The 23,889-nt window shown below is 47.5% G+C and overlaps 1 protein-coding gene across 5 annotated transcripts in view; it reads right to left on the minus strand.

Annotated features, from left to right (window-relative positions):
* The window catches only part of RERE (arginine-glutamic acid dipeptide repeats), a 168,185-nt gene that overhangs the window by 124,844 nt on the left and 19,452 nt on the right, over positions 1–23,889 (minus strand). Inside the window, exon 1 of one of the 5 annotated variants that reach the window (XM_085242303.1) lies at positions 6,125–6,273. The exons of the other annotated variants lie outside the window; for them this stretch is intronic. The gene's annotated coding sequence lies outside the window, so the exon portion shown is untranslated. Of the gene's footprint in view, positions 1–6,124; positions 6,274–23,889 lie in introns of those variants that run through there. 5 annotated transcript variants of the gene reach the window in all.

The raw sequence follows: 23,889 nt of genomic DNA on the forward strand, positions 1-23,889 counted from the left end.
GCTCCGAGCTGCTGATCAGCTCTGAAGAACCCCAGTTCAGAGCAATGCCCTTCCCAACCTCCTGCAGCCTTTCCCCACCCCAAGAAGAATTGCATCAGCAACCTGCTGACCACTGCTAATAAATCCACTTAAAAGCAGTTCATAACTGGCTGCGTTTTTCATGAGAAAAGGGAAGAAAATATTAAGAAACGCTTCAAATGATTAGTCTGCCTCTAATCTAAACCAAGAGGAAGTGTTTTAAGACTGCATGAAATAACTTCTGACTTCGGTCACACTTCAGACATTAAATTCTACTTCCAGTAGTCTCAGTGCAGACTCTTAACTATTGTATGACTGAAGTGATGGCATCTAATGTAACAGGATGAGGCAATATAGCTGGATTAATGTATTTAGGTCTGATCTTGTAAGCTGCTGAGCACAGTGATTTGCAAAATTAGACCATAAACCATTAAGTGTCGAACAAGTGATGCAAAGCGTTATTAAGCCGCACAAGAAGCGCGCTGGCCTCGTTCACACTGCAGCACTGCCACCCCCAGCAGCAGGGCTGTGCCACACACTGCCCTCTGCATCCCTGCACCCACACTTCTATCACACGCTTCTATCACAGCAGCCCCAGAGCAGAGCTCAGCAGCCTCCTGGCATGCAACCAAGTTCCCTCCTGCCACCCCGGCCCAGCCAGGAGCTGGCCAAGCACTGCTTCCCAGCACAGCAGGAGCAGAGGCACCCAGTGCCAGCTGCCCAGCAGTTGGAGCCCAATTAAACGTACCCAGCATTTCAGCCTGTTGTCTCCTGCAGTCCTGCGGCCTCTCCCAGGAGATAACTTATACAGCTTAGGTGAGATTTATTACCCGCTGACGAGCTCTTAACATATGCTGAATTATGATCTGGCCTCTGAATCAGAATGAACTTTGGTATGAGCAGGTATTTCAAAATGCAACTGCACTGAAGAAGGAATACGAAACATTTTCCAATGCAGTTTTAGTATCAAATTGCGTTGGTAAGCCATGAGAGAACAAGGGAACCTCCTACAAAAGAAATTCAGTTTTGTAGAAAACGACACCAGTGTTCATGGAGCAAGTCTGGTCTGGCTGGAGTTTCCTCAAGCTGTAAGCTATCCATGAGAGCAATGCAAAAAACACATTGCAGAACCTCATGCTTGAACTTCCAATGGTTATTTCAGCTGTGTCAGCAGCACTCAGCACCTTAATGAAGATGCAGGAACGCAGCACAGGCAGCCCTGTGTCTGGGAACCGCTGGAAGACACACAAGGCAGAACAGCACCCCGAGGTCAGCAACCCCCAGTTGTGCTTTGGAGCCCACAGCTGTACCTATTTCTCACATCAACAGTGTTTTAATCATAGCTTGGACCACTCATAACTCTCCATTCCAGAATGCACCTCTCCAACAACAGCAGCACGTACCACTGTAAAGGAGAACAGACCCAAGGTGAAGGATTACCAAACCTCACCGAAACCTATCCAAACAGATGGCATCATTTGTTTTTTTTAAATGCTCTTTAGCATTTACAGCTGGAAGTGACAAATAACCAACGTGCTTGGAATATGCAAATTGTAGGAACAACACAAAAGAGGACAATGTAATTTCTTTTAAAGACAGGCAGTCATAATGTTGAAACAGACTGCAACCAATTTTCATACACTATTCATAATTACTTTATTACACTGTGAAAGGGTAATCAGTTTCCAAATGATCTAATAACCTTGGGCTGCTCTTAACTCTTTTATATCAGTCTTAACTACAAACACAGGCTAGGTCTCCAGCTTGAAGGCAATTACAATGATCTAATATTAAACATGCAGGATAGTGATGTTCTTCCTCTCGTGCTCTCACACAAACCAGCACACGAGATTACCTAAGAGCATTCAATTAATAAGCAGGAACCGCTATATAGAAAAATCCATTCCCAGCTCTAATCTCAAAGGAATAGCTTTATTATCGGGAAAGGGAAATCTGATTTTTGGCTGCTTTGTTAGATTTCAGTAGGAAATGGAGCAAATGCAGTATGTTTTGACTGCCTGTAACAAGGGAGTTCTACGGGGTCCGTCACTATGGCAGACCTAAGGACGCGGGCTTTGTTCCACCCCATAAGTGCCTGAGTTGTGCTGACTCGTGCCACGGCTCAGTCATTTTCATAGCCGTGCGTGATCTAAGTTAACTACATGCCAATGCCACGTCCCATCAGCAGGCACTGACTCAACCTGAGAGCCCTCAAAGCACAGCAAACCACAGCTCCCTGCACTGCCAGGCCTCGTGCTGGGCTGCTGCAGTGCACCTGGGGAGGGCACCAGCAGCACGGAGCTCCAAGGGCAGAGGAAGTGGCATGTTGGTTCTATCAGAAGTAAACACATTAATTGCGCAGGCTGATTAGATTAAGAGGCTGAAACCTCCACGATGGAGAATGAGGGAACCTGAAGCTCCAACATCATGTTTATGTTACTGCTATCATTTTACAGCCCAGATAAACGAGCTGTGACGGAGCAATGCGTTACATTACCAATACAGTGGTTGAACTCTGAACTTCCTCCAGGCCCTAACAGCCACCAAAACAGCCCCCAACCTTCTGAAACAACATCAGCTCACACACAGAACCCAACATTCCATCTACCCAATGCCCTTCATTCTGAACAAGCTTATCAGACCCCAGATGCTGCAGAAACACTTACTGCGTATTAACAGGATCTCAGCTTTATCTCAAGACCAAGTCATTTTATCTCTCTAAATAAGTTCGAGAAGAAAACAGTACCAGAAGCAAAGCACACAGGGTTTTGCATGTTTCAAGAAGATTCAAATCAGCACCTGAGACAAAGCTAGTTACCCGTACCAAACCAGCATTACAGACACAAGGGTTCCCCCTCCTAAGCTTGGCAGGTTTGAGCACACCTTTACCCACCAAACAGGTCTTCAATTAAGCATTTTAAAAGAGAGTTGGGAAAATCTGCCAATACCTACCATCTAGTACCACTGCCACATTCCAAGACTGCTATTTCACACTGTATTCTTGTCTGAACTAAATCCATTCCTAGAGAAACCTAACCAGGCCAAAAGTTGCTATGAATTCCCCAACCATACAGATACACCATGAGCACCAAATTTACTGCCTCTGTTTATCTCGTGCTTTTGCTAACATTAGGAAAAAAGCACATTTCTAAACCCACCGTTGTAGAAAAACACATGCTTAGAATTACGAGCAAATGTACAAATCACAACCAAATTCTATTCCAGTAGCAAAATGTTTATCCAGTCACAGAGGCCTTTTCTTGGCAAAACTTGAAAATAAGTTTCCTAAAGAAGGCCAGCTGCCTTTAATTATTTACATTTGTCAGTGCTATTTGTTCACACCTTGCATCCAAGCAAGGGTCAGAACTCCAATCACAACCCCAGGCAAAGCTCAGTATAAATATTACTTTTGTCCTTTCTTCTGGAAAGAATTCCAGCTTTGTTATGGAATTTAAGTACAGAAAACAGGTAAACCTCTGATCCATTTACAGAGGTTTCATAAACAAAGCTAACCAGCTTACAAGAAGCTCCTCATGGTGCCTATCCTCTATTACTTAACCCAGCCTGACACATCAATAGCTGTTCTGCGTTCCCATAAATCACTGGCTGGCTCTTACTGAGCAGAGCCTTATGCCACAGGTTACACACAACTTCTGCTTCCTGAGCACCTGAGCTGCAGAGCTGCTTCTGCTTTCTGCTGCTGCACTCGGCTGAGCCTCAGTTGTGTCTTGTTTCACTAACAGCAGCAGGTCAGAAAGAAGTTCTGCTTACAAGCCAGCTACCCCTGCCCTGCAGCAGGGATGGGAACGGCCAGCAGAGAATCAGGCCAACAGCTGGGGCCTGTAACAAGCCCAGCCACCACGTTTAATCCGTTCATCTGTCAGAGGCTAGACTAATGCTGCAAAGAAACATCCTTAATTTGAAAATCCCTTGGGGAAAAACAGCATTTCGTGCACGACGATCATCAACACGTATCCATTTCTGCACCCTCTGTCTTCCTAATTGTTTTTGTTTCTTTGTAAACCAGTCAGCAGACCTCAGGTGAAACACCACATTAGCAGCACGTACCAACAGACTGCAAAAACATTGGTTTTTGCTGTTTCCCAATCCCATTTTACTCCTCTTGGAGCATACACAGCATCAACACAACTTCTCTCTATCTGCTTAAGGAATCCCAGAACCAAGAAACATCAGCACACACATGCTGACCTAGCAGCCAGGGGCAGCCCTATAAAGCTGTGTGCTCAGTGAAGAGCACATCTCCACAAGAGCAACCTCCTCACAGCCTGCAGCACCCCATGCCCCAGATAGCTGCTTTCTGCAGCTACAAACCCCAATCATACCTATCATCAGCAGTTAATAGGGACGCTCAGTGTGGCATTTCTGGACCAGAAGCTGTGCATCGGGCTAGATTTGCAGTCAGTCTGACTCGGTGGGGATGTGCCCTCTGTTCACCTGCTGCATGTGACCCATTCCATCTGCATTTCAGCAGCAGGAAGACTAATCTCAGCAGCCAACATGGAATGGCTCTGTTTCTATAGAGCTTTTCTATAGGTGTTGAATACAACAACCCTGTGAAGTGCTCCACCCACAGAGGTCCATCCCTGTGGCAGTAACAGCACAACCAGAAGCTGCAGCAGCTGCTGGGACCTCTGGGCTGTGCGTACGGGTTGGTGAAGGCTATGCTATCTAAAAACAAAGCCTTAGGATTAAAATTCAGTAACAAATAGCTTATATCTTCACGTGAAGTACAAACAGAAGCCCTCTGGGATGCGCTATTAAGCACACACACACAAGAAAACAAAAGTCCCACCTCATCACCTCTACGTAAAGAAGAGCTGAGACACCAAGAGAATCCCCACAACCTGCGGTAAAGCTGCAGACAGCCAACGCAGGCAGAACAGCTGCGTGCAGCACTGTGGTAATTACAATTAAGGGCTCATCCACTTCACATAGAAGCAGCTCACAGAGGCACAACAGAACCAACCGCCTGCCTGCACCGAGGGCCACAGCAACAGAGCTACAGGGGGATTCGAGGCACAGCCGCGGCTATTTGAAGTAAAACAAAGCACTATCAACTCTAACACACACTCATTCACACACACACAAAGGAAGCGGGAGGATACATGACGTCAGCCCTCGCCTCAATTCATAAATCCCAACCACAAGAAAAGATAAATTCTTCACTGCCTTTCTCTGGAAAGCTGCTCACACACAGCCCGAGTCTCACGGTGCACCAGAGTAACGCTGCTCCCCAGCAGGAGGGAGGAATGGTGGAATCCTCCCAGCACAGCCACATCCAACAGCTCATGCCACCTTCTGCTGCTCCCACTGAGCTCGATAAAAATAGTTGAAACGCTGCTAAATTACAGGGCTGGAAACACAAATAAGGGCTTTTAAACGCTGCTCCCACACGCTTCTCAACTTGCTGCTAAGCGCATGAAATGTCTGTCTTGTGATATTTACTAGGCTCTCTAAGTCCTGAAATACGCCGTCGTCTGTAAGAACAAAAAACTGACAAAAACACCGAGCTGGCTGCGCGGCTGGAACTAATTGCCTGCAGATTAATGGCTTTACATCGGCATAGCGCTCCTCTGTGTGCCGGGCTTTAAGTCCTGTTTACTTCCAGCTCCCAGAAGGTACATTGCTGGATATCTGAGAGTCCCTCAACCCAGCCGTGCTGCCTCACGTTGGGCTCCAACCAGGCCAGGGTGCCGTCGCAGGGGAGCACCGTGGGCACACAGCAGCCCGGCAGCCGCACGGGGAGCTCAGGTTGCGGTGCTTTGCTGCTCCAAAGGCTTTCTGTGTGGGGCGAGAGTGCTCCGTCCGGGCCAGCCCCAGCCCCTATCTCCTTATCCCATCTGCTTCAAGCAAGAAATTAAACACCGCACATCCGTTTAGCTTGTTGGATTTACAACAGAGAAGCGAAGCGAAACGGTCCGCACGCATCCTGAACTCCTCAGCCACCGAGTTGACCCAACTTTTCCCATAGGGTGAAACAACGCCCGGACAACAGCACGGCCCCAAATGCAAGGAGCCCCCGCGCTGCCTCCGGGGACGGAGCGGCCGCGGTCCCCCCTCGGCACAGCCGCGCCCCGGCACTCACCCGCTGGCGGCGGCGTCTCCCGAGGAGCGGCGAACAAAAGGAGGCCCCTCCGCCGGCCGCCCGGCGTGCAGGCAGCTGGGCCGGGAGCGGAGAGGCGGCGGAGCGAGCCTCGTCCCCCCGGGCCCGCCGCCACCCGCCCGGCAGCGGCAGGAGGCGGGCACGGAGCGCGGCCCGGCGGGCGGCGAGGGGGAAAACCCGGCGCGGAGCGCGGCCCCTCCGAACCGCCCGCACGGCGCGGGGGCCTGCCGGGAGCTCGGGGCTCCGGTCCGGCGGGTTCGTTCGAGCCGTTCTGCCGGAAAGCCTGCCTTCCTCCCCCCGCGTGAATTCGTCTGCTCGGGAAAAGCCGTTCGCCTTCATCGTACGTTTAAATCGGCCTTTCTGTTTTTTTTAATAGCGAGCGTTTACCTGCGGCCGTGCGGCGCGGCACGTAAGGTGCGCTGTGCGGTCGGCACGGAGCAGCGCACACTTCTGCCCTGCACGGCAAATCCAAGCGAAGATCTTACCAATAAGTAAATCGCAGCTGGAGCCCGGCCTGGAGGAACTGCCTCGGGATCAGCTCCAGCACCAAAGAGCTGCGAGAGAGCTGCAAACCTGCCCGGGCTGAAACCCAACCCTTGGGTCAGCACAAAGCAACCACGCGGCATCCATCCTCACTGCAATTTCCTAATCAAATGTGGCCCGACATCTGGCAAGCCACTGAAATTAACTGACTGCTCTAGCGTGTGCTGGAGGAAGTATCAGCTTCCCATGACTTCCAAAAGAGCTTCCCAGCAGAAAGTTCATTCAGGCCAAGTACCATTTATTTGCAAAAATACTATTTGATGGGATCTATTAAAACTGCCTTATCACTTTAGGACAGAGCTCCCTGCCACTCTGAACAACTACTCCTAGCAGACGGTGCGTGCTGGCAAAGCGCAATCGAAAAAACATAAACCTGTAGAACTTGTGTATCCCATTAGAACGCATACTGTTGGTGCACAGGTCGAGCACAGCAGAGCTGGAGAGCACTGCAGCCTCAGGTGCTGCCTGCAGAGCAGGGTGAACGAGGTGGGGCTTTGACAGTAGAGCCATCTGAAGTCCCATCTGGTTGTATGCAGCACATGGGAGGTTCCTGAATGAACGCAACCACTCCAGCATCCATCACTGCCATGGGGAGCAACTCAGCTTGCACTAATCGGCCTTCCTCCAGACACGTCATCTGCCCCCATTTCACACAGTAAAACAAAACCACACACCAAGTGCAGCCTCGAGCTCCATTTGCAACGGGCACTTTTCATCTTGCCTTTCAAAAATGGGTTGAACAAATATTTTCTTGGTCATTAAATCCATATTTGCCGCTTCCCAACACACCACGGCCGCATCCACTGCTTCTCACAAGCGTCCTTCCCAACCTGAGGCCTATCTCACCCGTGCTCAGGCCCAAGTCTGCCACGTACCGTGCTGACAGCGCTGCACAGATCCCACAGCTTCAAGGTGATGCCCACCAGCAGCACTGACAGAATTACACAGTATTTCACTCATCAGAGGAACAGCTCAAGGCCTACCAGATGTATATGCTCAAAACAGGCTGTAAACAGACTGAATGAGATTAGACTGACAGGATGGGAACTCATTTTCTCTTTAAAAGAGACATCCAGGGCAAAGAGCTCCACAAACACCCGCCAGCAGCTCACTGTGCCATCCAGCTCACTGGTTTAAAGCAGGTTCAAGTACACCACCTGCCTCGCACACACTGTACCAAAGCAATAAAGTAACTTAAATTCATTTTAAGAACACACGGAGATGTGATTGTGACAAGTGCTTTCTAACGTCACTTCCCAACTCAGGCAAGCAACAAGTGTCACACATTAAACCCCTGCTAAGCCAAACCTATTTTTAAAAGGAGACTTAATGCTGTTCTCAGCTTCACGTAAATCAAGCTCTCCCTTCAGGTTTAGAAACCGGGTGGAAGGAAGAGGAAGGGAATAGGTTCAAGGAGAACCAGCTAACAGCATTGCACTGCCGCAGCTCTGCTTCTCTTCTGTCACTTAATCCCAGTCCTCAGCACAAGTTTCCATACCATCACCGGCTGCGCACACATTCCCAGCCAGAACAGCAAGGCATTTCAGTCAAATGAGAAGCTTCAAGAAGGTGGTTTAAGCTCTGAAATCAGCCAGAGAACTCCCTGGGGGCAACGGTTACCTGGAGGCTCCTCTGCAGAGAGCAGCTCCAACCTGCTCACACCGTGCTATATATCCCAAACAAAACCTTTCATGAAGCAGAGGTGATATTTTGTTCCTTTGCAGATATGGACTGTTTTATCAGTACCAACGCAGCTAAGCATCACCCAGCTCCCAACAAAACAGCTCCTGCCACCTACAGAGTCCTTCAGACCTGCGTGAGCAGCACATGCACCTACACTTGTGTGGCAGTGTACACCTGGACACCCCATGGAAACACAAATCCATGTCCATGCAGCTTCGTGCCCAGCTCAGCTGCAGCAGCCCCAGTTAGGAGGGTGCTTTTCCACACTACCCAAAAGTCATCTCTCAGAGGAAATTCAGTGTAACATTACTATTGCTTCAGCACGATCCAAAGGCCAGCATTCATTCTGTAATCCAAACCAAAGGAGAATGTAAACTCTGCGGAGTTAAACACAGCACCTTGCCTGCTTCCTCTCCCACACGTTTCCATCTCTAGCAGCAACAGAGGCACCAAGTCAGCAGGTACAACTACTTCAATCTACTTCAGAAACGCCGTAATTTGGAACTGCCATTTTTTTAACCATTCCAGATCTCCCTAACAGAATCTGTATTCCTTCTGGACCAGGAACCTTCAGATTTTGGGGAGGCTGTTAGGTGGTTCTGTTCTAAGCCTCTGTTTACGCAGCACCAAACACAGATCCCGCTGAAGTGAACCAGTTCCTACTCCATCATGCATTTCATGGCTCAAAAGCCCCAATTTCCACTCTGTACTTACACAGCACTTGTATTCAGAAGACCTCACATCCACCTGCGAGCCCTTAGGAATCAACACTAAAATCCACCCCCAGGTCAGTGCTGGGGGCAGGACCCACTAACAGGACCACAGCACCGTCCACATCCAACTGCCCCAACTGCTGCCCCCCACAATTCCAGGCGCTGCTCCAACTGCCACCAGCCATCCTCTGGGCAGCCAGTACCACCTTCGGGCCCCACTCTTGATCTCTTGATTCCATCAGGAGCAAAGCATTGACATCCCTCTGAAAAACAAAGCAAATCGGTGTGCTGGCAGTACTCACTGCCAGCCCATACAACTGCTTGTGATTAAGTCACCTCGGGTTCGTTCTCAGCCCATCTGAAACCTGTGACGCAGCCCAAGGAAGGCTGCTGGTACAGTCAGCACATCACCTCAGCTGCAGAGTGGTGATAGAGACTTCAAGGACATGAAGGGAGCCCTGCAGAACTCCGCTCTGCACGCCTGAAAGAAATCCGCTGGGTTATTTTTATACAGCATCTTGGATGCATGCAGCATTTCTGTCACAGTAGGGAAGAGAGAAAACAAAAGTTGCTCCCCCAGGGAGCTGTGAAGACTGCTAAAGCAATTTCACATGCTGGAAATCTCCGGATTTTACAGAAAGACCGAGCTGAGGAAGTGTTGAGGAAAAAATGAAAAAATAAACAGTTGTTGTGGAGCCCACTAGGAGCTCTTTGTGATCTCAAGTCCCCACACAATTAAGTGAGCATTCAGAGCAGTGCCAGCCCGCAGCCTCCCCCTCCAAATGCCAAGAAGCCAAACTCCTGAGGCAGACAGACAGTGGGTGGGGAATGGAGCACCCTGCCTGTCCTGCTCAACTCAGGGCACAACTCAAGCACCAGGTCCAGTCCCAGACCCCAGCACCAGGGAGATGGGCACACAAGGAGAGCCCAAAGGGCCTTGAGGCTGAGCACAGGGCTGGAGCATCTGCCAGGACAGCTGGGAGCTGGGGCTGCTCTGCCTGGGGGAGAGGAACCGGACTGGGGGATCCCACCCCCATCTAGGAACACCTGGAAGGAACAGGGTCAGGCTCTGCCAAATGGTACCCAGGAAGAGGACACGGGTACAAAACGGAGCACGGGAGCTCCTCCAGAACACCAGAATACATCCTCACTGTGCTGGTGACCAAGCATTGGTACAGCCTGCCTGGAAAGTTGCTGGGGCTCCTTGCTGGGATCCTGTGGCTTCAACACAGCTACCGGAAAAGATGAACACAAGGAAGGGGCAGGGGACAGCTTTTTCCTTTCATGTTTTAAGCTGACTCTGGGACAGTGCTCCAAAGTAGCTGCACCTCCAGGAGGAGGAAAGCCAGCATGCTCACTTGGGGAAGAGCTGAGCAAAAAGTGATGAAAGGTCATTCAGATGACTGAGGTGAGGAACTTGGTGACTTGGCAGGATGTTTACAACAAAAGCTTTTATGTACTTTATCTAAGTATGTACGTACAAAACATAATCAATTCAGTTGGGATACTGTGACCAAGCTGCTAGAGAACAAGGAGCGAGACAAGCAACTTGAAACCCAGCTACAGCTCTGCATAGCAGGAAACCAAAACAAGGCAGGAGAGGCAGACACTGAAGCACAAAAAGTTCTGTCATCTGACATCTGTCAGAAAAATCCCTGCCCTGGAAAACTCCAAATTGCAGAATGATGCTGAGTAAACCAAAAACATCACAACAAAATCCAATTCTATCCACCAGATTGTGGTATGCATACAGCAATACCTCAACCTGCTCAGCAACTCCTTGAATTTAACTCTAAGGTGATGCACTGTTTATGTCTGAAGGTATGAAAGTAAAAAGGAAAACAAAAAGGACATTTGCTGAAAGCCACAACATAACAGGAAAAATTTACTTATGTGAAAATATAATACATTGATTGAAAAAGGTAATTAAATGTTAATTATCACAAGAAGCAGCAAGTTGAAACCTTCTGTAGGCAGCAGTGCTGTGGGTTGTACAAAAACCCATGGCAGGGGTATGCAGCTCAAGCACAGAAGGGAAGGAAGAAGCAAGCAAACATCTTTTCAACTCTATCAAAGCAGCTGTACAAGAGTGGAAACTTGCCCATTCTTCCCTCCAGTTTCAACTAAAAGTTACTTTGGGAATGGAAAATTTGATACCTCTATCAACAGCCTGTGGTATGTTTAAACTATTATAACACAAAGCATGCTCAGACTCACAAGCGAAAGGAAATGACTGCCAAATGCTTCCTTTACAACCTCTCCAAAATAAGACAGATTCCTTACCAAGAGATTTTCTCAACACACCACAAATAGCAGCCATGAGCACACAGACACACCAAGTTAGCTGTGGATTTACAGGCTCTCACTGAAGGCACGGCAGAGATAGAAAACATGACTGCAGCTCCTCACATTTTTCATATAATAATCATTTTCACATTCAAAAGCTTCAGAAATTCAATAGTTCTCCTTAAGTTACAATAAGCACAGGATGTGACTATAGCTATAACAATCTGTCCCTCCAGATGCACAGATACAACCTACAAACAGGAAATTTCTACTATGATCTTGAAGAAATGTTAACAGTTTGGAACCACGTGAGTGCAGTTCCGTTACAGGGGAAGAAACCCTTCAGTTCCCAAATCTATGGGAAAACATAGCAGGTATGGCAGTAACTCAGGCTCTGTTCCACACACCCCCGCTGCGTGGAATGAGGTGAGGGTGCTGAGCTCATTCCTGATCCCATTCCCTTCCACAAACTCATCTGTAAGAGCCAACAAGAGGCCAGCTTTCATCTCAGACATCAAAAACTGATTCTTCCTCCAATGGATGTCCCATCCCTGGAGGCATTCAAGGCCAGGCTGGATGTGGCTCTGGGCAGCCTGGGCTGCTGGTTGGTGACCCTGCACACAGCAGGGGGTTGGAACTGGATGAGTATTGTGGTCCTTTTCAACCCAGGCCATTCTGATTCTACATCCAAGAGCCTAGAGAAGCACACAGAGGTAAGAATCTCAACCAGATGTTAGCACGTGCCTATCTGCTACAGCTACAGCATCCTGCCTTAGGGAAGACCTTTTGTCCTACTGAATAATGTCTCTCTACACTTAGCAACACTCTGGAAAGAAATTTACAACTGTACAGCTCACGGAGCACTGTGAGCTCCCTTACATCATACACATTACATCAGCAGCTTGCTGGACTCATCTTTGTTTGCTGCTAGGACAGACAGAGGCTTACTGAAATAGGAACATCTCACACATAGCAGGCTTCAATGGAACAAAAGGCAGCAGAGCATTTGGATAGCCTTTATCAGCCAATTAGCAGGCAAAAAGGCCCTCCCAAATTATTCCCATACTATAGATGAAGAGGTGGCAATGAGTTAAGCATGCTTTACACTCCCTTGTTAAACACCCACCGCTGCAAACAGAGCCTGCTGTAAATGTTAATGTACATCAGCTCTGTGCTACTTGTCAAAACAAGGCACGTTTTCCTACCAGCACTGAACACAAGGGCTCACAAATGCTGCTTACATGACTGTTTGACATCCAGCTTCCTCCATGCAAAGGGCACATAGTTTGGCCACCCAGCTGCCCTCAGCTTCCCCATGTGCCATGGGGCTCTCCCCAGACCCACAGGCGTGTGTCAGCCTCGAGATGGAGGAAGGCTGCAGGGGAACGAGCCAATCTCTCCCTAACACCGCTCTTCCAATGAACCAACAGAATAAGAATTAACAGCAAAGGCATCCCAGGTCTTCTATTCAGGTTCTCTCCATACGACCTGGCAAGAAATCACAGCAATCCACAGGAAACACCGCTAAGAAAAGCAGAATACGTCATCTCCATCAGAGCAGGCAAACAAGCAATTTGGAGGGAAGTTGGTTCACCAGGTGAGAGCTATCTGCACAACTGTTTCAAAGCACATGCAGAAGTCTGCCAACATCAAAGTACCCCCCCCAAAAAAATCCAAATTGTGTTCCAGAAATGACATCTCTGATTAAATCAACTGCCTGCAGACTGCAAACCAAGCCCGAACTGAAATGCACACGCAGGTACCTATCAAAAGGCACTTCTATAAAACAAACATTCACTTAAGAAAATATTCACATGTTCTACATTAAACTTGCATGAAAAGCAAACATGCCTGGACAAAAGGAGAGCTTCACATGATGTGATGCAGGTTTCTGGAGTAACAACAAACAAGCAGCTTCACAGGCCCTGCATGGAGGCATAAGAAACCTCTTAAAACAAGCAGGGCTCCAAAGCAATCCATCTGTGACCGCCGCTGCTTCAATCAGGTCAGGCTGCAGCATGCCACCTAGTGTCAGTCTCCTTACACGAGTGGTGCTCAGGAAAAACAAAAACATCAAAACACTGGAAGCCCAAAGGAGCCACCGGGACCACACGCAGGTTTGGTTTTGCAGTTGTAAGTTTTAGGTCTTTAGGTCTCCCTTTGAGTTCCGACAACCGCCCAACCAAAAGGATGACAAAAGCCATAACTCGGGGATGTAAGCAGCACCACAGGCAGTTCTTCAGTAGACATATTTCCACTCCAACTAGCAATTCAATTCACCCAGACATGAGCTGCAGAGCAACAAAAACACTGTGCCATGAGCTTGGAAATGCCGAGGAGCACAGGCTGGTCCCCTGACATGCGATGCAAGGAATGTTAGAGGTGTTCTCTGTTTGGCCTATGAGCCATTATTCCATTCTGTTCTGAGCATCACGTCTATCCTTTCATTAGGTTAGCTACAGAACTGCTGAATTTTAATGCCAGTGGTTTATCAGTACCAAGGATACACGTACACCTCACGAGTTCATTAATAATCCATTAAGACGACTTGTATTAGAGCATGGCAGGCAACTTCCTCATGAAATGAAATCTGTTTCTTTGCCTTTTAAGATCTGAATGTGCCAAAGGTGGCATATCAAGATGTGAACGCAATTCAAGGGCTACACTTGCTGTTTCAATTTCCCTAACAAGTCATTAGGCAGTCACAGAACACGCGCTCTGTCATCCATTTCTTCCCTGTTTGTAACCTCCAGTCATTGCTTTAGAATGGAAGTGTTCAGAATACGTCCACAGCAATGTGTGCCTGTCTGTAACACGGACAGACGAGGGGAAAGGGTGAGTTCCCCCCAGATCAATGGCTGAAGACAGGAGGATGCCAACATGCAGCATGACACATGGCTGAAAGATGGCCTCAACAGGGCATTAATTGTCAGCAGTAAACATGAAAAAAGTCAGCTAGATTTGTAGAGAAGAAAGGGAACTGGAGAGCTCACTATTTCCATTCCCACGGGGATAAAGCACAGTTGTGAGTTGTGGTTAAATATTAACAGTGAATGCCAATTCAAGAAAGCAACACAGGAGCTGACTCCCTCACCTCCTCATGCAGGTGTGTAAGCAGTGGCTGCTTAGGCCTTGGCCCATTACCCAGTTTACAGGCTCAAAGGACACCAATCCCAGATCAAATCGAATTCCACTCCCAGCACCAGCCATACATTTTCAAAGGACGAGCAAAAGAACATGCAGGTGTCACAGTGCTGCTGTGGTTCCCTTTTGCTGCCTTCTCAATAAAATCCATACTTTGGAACGCCAGATGTGCAAGAGATGTATTTTGTCCACTGCAGTCCGCTCGTGTAAATGAGGTCAGCAGTAAGGCAGGCAGTGCTGCACGACTCCATCCCTGGAGCAAATGCACACAGTGCCTTTCGCGGCTTCCTCGATGAAGAAACCCATAATTAGATCTCATTTTTGTCAGCTCACTCAGTATGAAGATCCATACAACTGAGGGAGGGCTCTTAGACTCAGAAATCAAGCAGCTCCTAAGAATACCACTGCACCCGTTTCAGATTAAAGCCTTCAAAGCCTCCCCTCCATTAATCTACCCAAAGGCAGGAAGCACTGCGCTTTGCTCTTCAGTTTCAGAGCTTGGGTGGTGGTGGTTTTTCTTTTTTTTTCCTCCTTTTTTTCCTCTTTTTTTTTTTTTAAATAACCTTTAAGATTGCTCTCTGTTGATTAAACCATTTTCATGCTTCAGCGAGTTTGATTCCTATTAGTTCAGACTGCAGAGAGCGCATTGATTTTTACTATAGTCAGGATCAAGAGCAGTAACAGCTTTGCAAATTAAGCAACTGCTCACAACGTTAACTAGAAAAATACATCCAGGGCAATAACACACAAGCGTCCAGAGCACTCTTCTGTACCAACAAATGCTAGCAAACAAGCTTATAACAACTTTAACCTTAACACTTGAGAAAGGAGGCACTCCATGCACTGCAGCCTGCTCAGATCCTGTTAGCTCTGCTGATAAGGAGCCAGAACACTGAAAAAGGCTCTAAATTACCAACAGCTCGTCTTCCAGCTCCGAGTTGCCATCATCACACCATCCGAATCGCCACACTGGGCTTCAGCCCACTGAGCAGACATCACAACTGGAGTGCTCCGGTAGGCTGCTTGTTCTTCTCATCCTAAATGAAGCTTTTACACAAACAGATCTATGCAGTTCTTGTGTTACAGCCTTTCACAGAGCTGCACTGTAAATCAAATATTTTATTCCACAGCCTGCAGCTATTCCCACATTTAATAACTGACATGGGAGACAAGTTTTAATCTTCCATCAGCCTGAAACAATTACTATCCTCAAAACCACTCGAGTTGCAAGTAAAGATTACCAGTTCTGTATTACCTGAATGAATATTCAGGAGAAACATTTGCTTTTCCATAGGACACACTTGAAGAGCTCTCAGTACAACATCACAACACCACCCAGCATCCCCACACCAATTCCTGGCTTTGGTACCTGGACGGCCCAGCACTCCCAGCAGTCACACTTGACCTGGAAGGCAAGAAGCAAAGCTGTCCTGCTGCACAGGAGAAAGCCTCCAGCCAGGCTGCAAGGTGAGCCTTCTCCAGCCAGGAGCAGGAACTGCAACTTTATGTAATACCTTAAACTAGAGTGCAATTTTATTTTTAGATATTAGAGAAATAGTTCTCATGCTCGGAGAAAAATCTATTGAAAAGCTGTGTGTGACCCGCAAGCACGTCCTATTTTTTATGCAATTACTGCCAGCGGTCTTCTCGGGTTTTAAATTGCTTGTCAGGAGGAGATCAGCTTTTAATTTAGGACGTTACTCTGAGGGTCAGAGCAGTACTGCCAGCTCCATACCATGCTCAACACCAGGGCCACACAGGCAGCCCCTCACAGCCACCCAGGGCACAAAGGGATGGGTGCACAGCCGCTGCCTGCTGGAGCTGACAGCCATCCACCCTTGCTTCGGTGCAAGGAGGAACCATCCCTCCCCAGGATGACTCCTGTCAGATGTTTTGCTACCAGTTATTATGAGCTGCTAGAAAGGCACATTAACAACCACAGCAGGTCAAATCACCTCTTCTTGCTTTTGACTACCTTGAGGCAATAAAAAACCCTGCAATATTTCATCTCTTATCCAAGAAAGGAAAAAAAAAAATAAAAAAAAAGAATTATAGAAAACTAAACCACCATCCAGTCCGAGCCACTCATCCTTTTATTTATGCTCTATAAAAGCCTGAATGGCGCCCTCGGCCCCCCCCGGGGCTCTCATCACGTGACAGCGGTGGGCGGGGCGCTCCCTCCAGGCTCTCGTCACGTGATAGAAGTGGGCGGGGCGATTCCTCAAGGTTCTCATCACGTGACAGCGATAGGCGGGGCGTTCCCTCAAGGCTCTCCTCACGTGACGGCAGTGGGCGGGGCGCTCCCTCAGCACAGCGCAGGCCGGGAGCCGCGCGGTGCTGGAGCGCAGGGCGTTACGCGGAGCGCCCTCTGCAGCGGGACTGCAGGGCGGGCTGAACACGCAGCAGACGGATGTTTTTACAACACGCAGCAGCTTCACAAGACTAGAAGTTCCACTGGAAGGATGGTCTGCCTGCAAAGTTTTACAGTTTGACTATAACAAGTTTCTGATCCAACTATTGCTAAGTAAGAGCAGACAGCAAGCAGCCAAGCTTCTCATTCAGTATGCGTGCGCACTTTGCACCTTGTCTTCCACCCACTGCTGGTGTTTGGATAAAGCTTTCCTTCGCCCCAGCAGCAGCAGTTATGCTTCTCCTCAGAAGAGCAATGCCCAGGGGGGTGCTGGGGCTGTGCAGACAGGCGGCAGACAAACAGCCCTCACAAGTCTCCACTTATTTACAGCCCACAACAACAGCCCTACCTTCATAATACAAAATCCCTATAATGCACTTAATCCATTAAGGGAAAAATACCAACATACCCAGCTTAAAAAATGCTGAATTTTTCATGTTACGCGTCTATTAATTTTCTGCATCTCGACAGCTCATGTGAAAACCTGCTCCTGTTTGCCGACAAACCCATCACTTCACCAGTGCGAGGCCATTCCGAGAAGGCACGCCCTGCTCTGTAGCAGCTCAGTATGCAAACAACCTGAAGCACTGAGGCTCTCAGCTCTGCCCCAAGCACAAGTCAGCCTTGGGAAATGCAGCTGTTTTTAGCACTCCCAATTCATCACTTACAGAAACGTGGCTTGCTGTCCTTATCAGCCTTTTACCCAAATGCAGAGAGGCACGAGCTACTAGTTTTCATGTCCAAAAAGCACTAGAAGACTTACAAAAAGGTATATACTGTCTAACATGAGATTTCTACCTGAAACCTTGAGGGCACGAGCATCCTGACCTGAGCTTCCCTGGGCACAAACCCTTGCAAAGGCAGGCAGGCACGTAGTCTCAGGAGGTGACTCCTGAATGAAGACCTCAGCAGCATTACAACCTCAGATTTGATCGAGTGACAAGGTGTCCATGTCAGAGTGGTTCTTCCTTTAGATGTAGACGTTGAATAGATCTGCTACCATCCCTAAATAAACAGCAAGAAACAGATCCTCCCCTTACCAACCTCACACTGGTGGCAGCTCCAGCAGTGTCCCTTGCTGGGAGATGGGAGCCAGCAGCTACGTCAGGGAACACTGAGATGTCAGCAGAAAAAAAGAGATCTTTCCCCAAAATCCGCTTTGACAAAGCAAGCTATACCTCCAATTAAGATACCAAGCTATTCAAAAAAATCACTACGCCTCTCACTTTGAAGGAGGCTGAACTCGCTCGCATTGAATAAAGATTACATTTTGTTTTCTAAGACTTCACGCCTTGCTGCCTAATGAAGGGAAGAGGGAAGCTGCTACTGCCTGGGCTCACTGCGTCAGCCCAGCTGGGGATGAAGGGGCCATCCCTGAGTCCTTCAACATCAGCCACATCTCCAAGATTACCTCGCAGCCACACGAATGCCAGTTTTTAATTACTATTTTTAAGTAAAAGAGTCTAACGCATAAGACGTTAGTTACTTAATTAAAAATCCACTTAGTTATTAAACTACTATTAGAAGGCCCAATTGAATCTCAAATGAGGATAAGTTACTGTTGTGTGAAATACATCATTAAATTCTTGCTCATTGATTAGAAAGGATTTGCTCAAAGCAGGTACATGCAAAAGATAACAAAGGTACAAGAAAGGAGCTATGCAGACAGCATCTGACAAGTAACTGCTTATCAGTGCACAATTCTGTGTCCTATTCCATCCCAACCTGAATCCAGGGCAGCAGGGGGACACGACAAAGAACAGACCATAGAATTTAATGATGCCTTTGTGTTTTAGTACTACAAATCAAGCGGTTCCTGCTAGAGGCTTGGCTGCTGGCAGCGAGTTCCCTGATGCAAGCCATTTCTAGGGGGCTGCAAAAGCAATCTCAGCTCATAAGCACGGCTCATAACCCCCCGCTCCGTCCTGCAGTCTGAGGACCACATCATCATCTCTGGTGGAAAAGCAGGTAAACACACAAGGTCGTGCTCTTGAGCTTTGCTCACATATCTCATACAGCAGACACATCTCCTGTTTCAGAAAAATCTATGATTATCCTTCTAATCTTCCTTTGAAGGGGATATTCATCCTCCATCTAAAGGGATTCAGAAGGATCTCCTGAAAACTCTGCTTTTAGGCGCAGGCAGCAACTCTAAGAACTGTAAGGGCTGTAAGAATTCAGGGCTATCTTCAAACAGCCATTTCCTTGAAAATAAATCACAGGAGAAATGAGGAGTTAAAGCAAGGTGAGCTTTTTTGAACGAGCTCAACAAAGCCAGAAGGCTCAACAAGGCAGAAGATGCTTTGTCTCTCCATGCACTGCTAGGAAAATAAAGGAAAACCTCCACCACCCATGGAACCCATCTTCCATAGAGATGCTTAGTGAGAGGGAAGTGAACAAGGCCAAACCTCAGCTTGCAGCCATCACAGCCAACAGACCCAGGCTGAGCTGCTGGCACCACAAGGAGCAGCACCCAGAAACCCAAATACACGTTTTGTGTAATCAAAAGATGAGGCTGTGTCTGCCTTTAGAATTCTATGTGTGCTTCTTCTTAGCTTTCATCAATATAACTCAACTATCCCATATGCCCTTAAGAAATAGGAAAATACATCTGCGTGGGTAACCAATACACAAGAAAAGCAGATTGTTTACACCAGTTCAAACGAAGTTCCCAAACTTTCGCTGCCATCATCCTGCATGTCATTCATCTCTGGCAATATTCTGATGGAAACAAGTGACAAACAGCCCAAAACACCGCTGGGTTCATCATTTAATTTCTAAAGATGCTGGCTTCTGAGCCACGACAGCAATAAAAACACAGCTTCAAGATCTGAATTAAATGTCACACACAACTCACATGCCTATGCATTTCCTGTTCACTGCTCCCAAGTTTTGCACACATGAGGCTTGCAGCTTTATAGCAGTCGTTAACCCAAGAAGCAATTCAGGGTTTGAAACCAGTGGCCAACAACAGCATCCATCGGAGGACACGCACAGCCAGAGCTGTTAATAGCTACAAATCTTAAGCACATCTCTCAATACCAATTTCTCCTCCCAAGAGGATCGATAGCGTTGCCACAGTTCTTAGCATAAAGCATTTTTTTTTCCCTGTGAAGCCACTAGAAACAAGCAAAGCCCTGTTCATACAAAGCAGTACCTGAGATTCACCCAGCAGATCCGTGCTGTCAGTGGTTCTCCTCCTTTGCTAGAGGGCATTTCCTCACACCTCTCCTTTCCCTTTCACCTGACCAAAATAGAACGATGAAGGCAAGCCATTTACAGCTAGGAGAACTACCACTTATTAGCTGCTATTTTTAAACCAGCTACGCTGAAATTAAAAACGTATTCAAGAACTATGCCACAGCTTTCAGCAGCAACATTTATGCCTCCCACCGCCAAGTCTGCGCATCTTCCCCTCCTTCCCATTAATGTGTTTATCCAACCATAATTCCATTAGCATTATGTAACAGACAAGCTTCTTAGGTGTTTCATCACCACCTCACACCAAAGCCAGCCTGCTGCACATGAAGCCTGGCCCAAATGACTGCTGCCTTCCTGGGCTTTGCTGACCTACAAAAGTCTGGCTGATGTAGAACTGAAGTGACACCTTCAATTACAGTGCAGAACTGCCTGGACCCACAGCAGCCCTGCACGGTGCAGGATTGGGGCTCGTTGCCCAGCACTCCCTTCTTGCTCAGTCGTGCTCACTGCATGCCAGTGTGATCTGCGACAGCTCTGCTTCTTCCCTTAAGGAGAAGAATATCCAAAAAAATACTCCGTGTTTGTCAATTGTCCACCAGCTCTCATGCAGCACATACTATTTGCAGTTATGTCTGTAATTTGACATTAATTCCTTAATCTTCTTAAGCCAAGACAAGCTTGTGTATCATTATGAGGTTATTTAGAAGAGCACATTTCGAGTATTACATGATACATTTTATTAAGATAATCAGTTAACTCAAGGTCTGCTTTTTGTCATTCATACACCTAAAAAATAAATCAACCATCTTCGGAGAGCAATAAAAGATACATAAGAGCTATTGCTGCTATGTAATCCTCTTTCCTGCACTGTAGTATCTGGTAACAAGATTGTGGAGCTTTCACATTGGATCAGCAAGACTGTGACCTCTACTGACAGTTATTATAACCAGTGTTAATGCTCCAGCGATGGGCAGTGCAGCAATGCACACATTTCTGCTCTGCGGTGCAGATCCCACGCAGATCAGCTTCCCTCGCCCATCACTGCTGGCTTCTTGCTTGCATCAAAAAGCACGTGGATCAGATCCAGCAGTTTTAACGCTGCCTGCACAGCAGCACGCAACGCGAGGAGCGGGCTTCACCCAACCAACCTCCACTTCAGCAGCCTTTATTGCACCGCACCTCTGTCAGAGGTCAGAGCAAAGCAGGCCTTGCAGTCATCACGGGGCCCCTCAGGGCACTGATGGGGCCTTCTGCCATTCTGACTGCCAGATGACCATTTCTAATTAAATCATTCCTCTTCAAATACACACCAACAGCAGAAGCAACTCCCTCTAGCTAAAACAATCCGACAGTGAACGGCTGGCAACAGCATTAGCAGGCGTGCATTGCCTTCTTCAATGCCAAGTAAATAGAGACACACAGTAATAAAAACTGCACTTACATATAGTAAAATCTGACCTACAACTCATGCACTAACTGCTACAGCTAGCTTGCAATGAAAGCAAACCTAAATTAACCCAGCAGCAGCATACTTCTTGCTAGGTTTCCCATCATAATGCATTTTGTAGTTCCATGGGTAATGTTTCAGAACGTAGTTTTAGTCAAATATACACATAATTACATTAATCGATGACCCTGTAATTGCATTTTGCAATTTGATTTTTGACTCGTAAAGCTTTAATGGGTGAATTTGATAAACAGATACTCCCCGTTTTGAGTTCTTGGAAGGAGAATAAAGCTGAAAATCAATACCATTACAAAAAAAAGCCTGAATTATTTTAAATTTCAATATGTTTTCCAATTAAGGCTTACCTAGAAGACACAACCACTCGACAGAAAATGATTCTGCTGCGTCAATGAGGCAGCAAGTTCACCTCTGAATGAGACGACAAGAGCTGAGCACAGACCCAGACCTTCAGTGAGGGACGTTCTGCTCTTCAGAGTGGGACAGAACCCACATGGCTGCTTGTGGCAAAACACACTGAAAGGGGAAAAGGATGGCTCCTGCACTGCAGCACCCTGTTTCGAGAGCTTCTGAATCAAAGAGAGCTTCCCAGCAGCTCATCCTGCCTTGGAACGGCTTCTTCTCAAATGATTACAGTCATTTCCAGGAGAGGTCAACTACCAAAACCAAAGGAAATGCTATTTTAGAAAATTGTTTGCACCTCGTGCTCATCTAGTGGGCACAGGAACATTTCAATGCCTGCTCCTTCAAAACACCAAGAGAAACCACAGCACAGGGAATGCTGTGCCTCAGCACTTCTGCCTCTTTAAAAACACACTCACACCTCAACATGTGATTATTCTGCTGTTGTTTGGGGTACTGGAACCAAAAGCAAACGCTTAGCCCAGCACTGACTATAAGCTTCATTCTCTAACATGCAATTAGATAACTTCAAGAGATCCCTTTCAGGAATAGCTACTTCCCAGCCATTGCAGCCCAGGTCTGTTGCATAGCGTCTCCTGAACTACTACTGGAGACCTGGAAAACAGATTCCCTACAAACACAGGTTATCATGCCTTGCCCGGTGGCTTAACTGGCCAGCTGTAGGTGCTCACCTAACATGGACATCTCTGCCTTTCCCATAGCTTGGCCACTGGCTGCACCATGGTTAGAAAAGTGGTGTATTGACTGTGCTCTTGCCACATTACCATGTTATTTTGATACCTGTGAAAATCAGAGCCTTGTACTGCGAGCATCTCCCACCCACGGCGGGTGGGATTCAGACAGCAGCATTAGGCACAGCACTGTGAGGCAGTGTTTCTATATGCCATGCCAGCCAAGGCTGTGTAGATACCAAACACACTGCAAATGGAGCAAGTATTTCTTTTAATAAACCGCCACGGAAAGACTATGGAAAAAAAAAAAAAAAAACCCACAACGATTCAAGCTGAGGACATATTGATGGGTACAGAATCCTCCAGGCATTATGCAGCTCGCGCAGGCTCATGGATCAGTATTATTGCAGCAACCAGTGCCCGTCAGAGCCAATTACCCCGGGGACGTCCCTGCGTGAGGAGCGGGCTCTGCTGCTGCTGCGGAGCTGTCAGGGCTGCACACAGCGCCGAGGAGGGAGAGCTGAAGATCTGTCACAACCAATTACTGCCAATGTTTTATTTATGTCAGGATGCACCTGATCAGCGAACAATAAAGCCATTTTATACAAAGCGATTACAAAAGCAGAATGCAAAATGGCAACAACTGGTAGTGAAATTGCACGTAAACGCGGCACGTCCGCTAGCCACACAGCAACATGTGCAATAAATTCTGCAGGCTGAAGCTGTAACACGCAGATTTTAAAGCCTTTGACTCAAAATGTGGACTGCTTTTGTCCCCTGGGCTGCTTTAGTGGTTTTGTGGGCAAAAAGATGCAAGTCCATCCATGGAAATGGATGTGAGGAACGACAGGAAAGCAGAAAGGGAGAAACACACAGACGCAAGATGGGATCGAGTCCACAGAAGACGTTCTCTGTGCCATGTCAGCTTTTATTTCAGCTGCCCAACTCAAGTGACAGAAGAAGATGAGAGCAAGAGATCTGTGTTTTCAGTTCAGCCTGAAAGCTATCTCTGCTATTTACCAGCTGGAGATGGTCAACATTTCCAGCACCATTTCTCTGACCTCAGACTGCCTCAGTTCCCAGCAGAACTATGAGGGAAACATCCAAACTAATAAGGTGTTCTGAAATGCCAGAACTGAGTGATCTAATTAAGCCAAGTTCCCTTCATGCACCATCTGGAAGCCAAAGTTTTTCTTAGAAAGATCCCT

The sequence above is a fragment of the Meleagris gallopavo genome, chromosome 23, assembly GCF_905368555.1.
Source record: "Meleagris gallopavo chromosome 23, MGAL_WU_HG_1.1, whole genome shotgun sequence".
NCBI lineage: Eukaryota > Metazoa > Chordata > Aves > Galliformes > Phasianidae > Meleagris > Meleagris gallopavo.